Genomic DNA, 2,646 nt, shown 5'->3' on the forward strand with positions numbered 1-2,646 from the left:
AAACAAAGACGAGAGGCAGAGAGACAGCAAAAGAGCATGTCCTGTGTTTCCTGACAGGCCCCTGAGACGTTCCTGTGGGTTCCGTGAGAAACCCCAATGGTTCTCCAGTAAACGCCGTGCTTTGCTTACGCCAGCTGGAGGTGGTTTCTGTGAGCTGCAGCCCCAAGGCTCCACATGAAACGCGTGTGACTCCACATCCATTCTTGTCACCACCACTCTGGGGCAGGGGGGCCAGGGAACTTTTAAAGCTCAGTAGGTCAGAAGCTAGTGGAAGAGAAGAGAGCTTTTTCTTGCCATCCTTCCATATATCAGTTCTCAAATTTAGGGTCTGTGCTTTTCTAGTTCCCATGATAAGGAAGACAGAGAGAAGCTGCTTCCCCAGATACTCAGGATCGCAGAGCAAAGGTTATACGATAGGCAGAGTTCTATGATCTCTACTGCATCCAGGTCTTATTGTTATTTAATATTTCTTACATAACTGCAAGATAAGCAAGGAAGTGCATTCTCCACCCAGGCTTACAATAATAAATAAAATCATTCCAAAACAAGAAAAAAAAAGAAGCTCTTTCCCCCCAAGAGCTTACAGGGGAGAGGCAAGTCAAACAATACAGGACAGAGATATGGCCTGAGATGAGTCCAGGAAATTTTAAACAGACTGTGTCACCGAGTGGTCAGGTTGCCAGGGGCTTTTTGCGAGCATGAGGGGAGAGCTATTTGGATGGCCATCAGGCTGGCATGCTCAACAGAGGGGTGCAGGTCTTAGGAGAGTATGTATCCCATCCTCCAAGGAGTCTGTGTTCCTCAGGCTTTTAGTTTTGGAATTTTCAACTTATTAAGTAAGAAAGTAGAAGAGAGATTAAAAATATATATACAAAAAACTGAAAAACCTTGCCATTTTGCCAAATCTGCTTTTATTTTAACGACTCCTACAGTGAGATGCAGATCTTCTTTCAGTTTTCTACTTGCTGATTAATTTCCTGTTGACTCTGAAGGTAACTGAAAACCTTTTGGACGAAGCAGAAATAGCCTTAATGCCAGTGATTCTTGGTAATGGGATGGAGTCTCTCAGGGCCAGCCTTTAGGGGCTTCCTAGGAGCTCTGGGTAGGTGGGTGGTTTGGCACATGTTAATTTAAAATGTGTTCACTCATAAACACGTTCAACATAAAGTCATTCTTCTCCTTCTGCTGGTCTCCTGGGGTGGGGGGGGTGTGGTGCGGAGAGGGAGGTCCAAGCCATGCTCAACTCTGGAGGTCCGTGCTAGTCTGAGTTGTGAAATCAGCTCTGTCTGCCCTCATCCTCCTACCCAGACCCCTTTCTTTGACTTTCACCATCAGTCTTGACACTTTCCGCTCTCTTCCAATGTTCAGGTCTCTAAGTTTTATGCATCCCACCCAGTTATAACCTGCTGTAAAGAAAGTACTTTTATATTAGTCATGTACACTTTAGTATGAATTTAAGACAAATTACTTCTCCTGAGGGCCCCTACATATTAACACTTGCATTGGAAGGGAAGGGAGGTTTAAGAGAAAAAGCAGTGGGCTGGTTGTTCAAAGACTCCACTCTAGTCTTGGTACTGTGCTGAGCAGCTGTGTTTCCTGAGCCAGACACTTCACTTTGCAATTTTGATTTTTTAAAAAATTCTGTAACATCAAAGGTTCAAGTAGATAATTTCTAAATCTTCCTGTGAATTTTAAAGCTGTTGATTTTTATTCCCAATATTAGAAGGGGATATTTGAGGAGAGCTGGCTCAAGTCTCTGAGCCAATCACATTGTGTGCAGCCACCTTCAAGTGGATGCCAGGGGATCTGAGGCACCTTCCAGCAACTGAGAGGCACTGTCTGCAGATTTTCTTCCTGGGAAAGTTCCTGCCAGGATTTTATTCCAGGAAAGTCACAATTGTCCTTCTGAATATTTATTCACACCTGAAATTCCTAATATGAATTTCCTAACACTCACCTAATCCAGCATGACCACAATCACACAAGCTTTAAGCTTCAACCACATCCCTCTCTGTAGAATTGCCAGTCCCCTTGTGTCCCCACGGATGCGCTTCCCATGTGGCTCTCCAGACAGGACAGTGGTTCCCAACCTGGGCTGCACATTAAATCCCCTGAGGAGCTTTTAAAAGTCCTGTGCCCAGGTCACCTCCTAGACCACTGTTGTCAGCCTTTCTCCCTGTAGTGGACCAGAAAGCAGTATTCTGAAAACCACTGTAATTCCAATTTTCCTCAGAATTGAGGATCCCTTTTAAGACATATGCAGGACCCGAGGAACATCTGAGCTGGAGTTGCATCTTCTAACCCCTGCCCGGGGGAAGGCATTACTCTACCTCACCTTTCTTCTTTTTCTCAAAATGTATGTAGATTAAAGAGTCTCGGGACTGCCCTGGTGGCCCAGTGGTTAAGTCTCCATGCTCCCATTGCAGGGGGCTGGGGTTCAATCCCTGGTCAGGGAACTAGATCCCTCATGCTGCAGCTAAGACCTGGCACAGCCAAATAAATAAATATTAAAAACACACACACACTAAAAAAAGGAGTCTCCATTTTATTATTCTGTATTTCACTGGGGATATCATACTGTGTAGTTTCTTTTATCTCAACCTCTTGTTTTACCTTGAATAACCTACATGGCAGCCTCCTGGGTAT

Source organism: Mesoplodon densirostris, chromosome 3, assembly GCF_025265405.1.
Source record: "Mesoplodon densirostris isolate mMesDen1 chromosome 3, mMesDen1 primary haplotype, whole genome shotgun sequence".
NCBI lineage: Eukaryota > Metazoa > Chordata > Mammalia > Artiodactyla > Ziphiidae > Mesoplodon > Mesoplodon densirostris.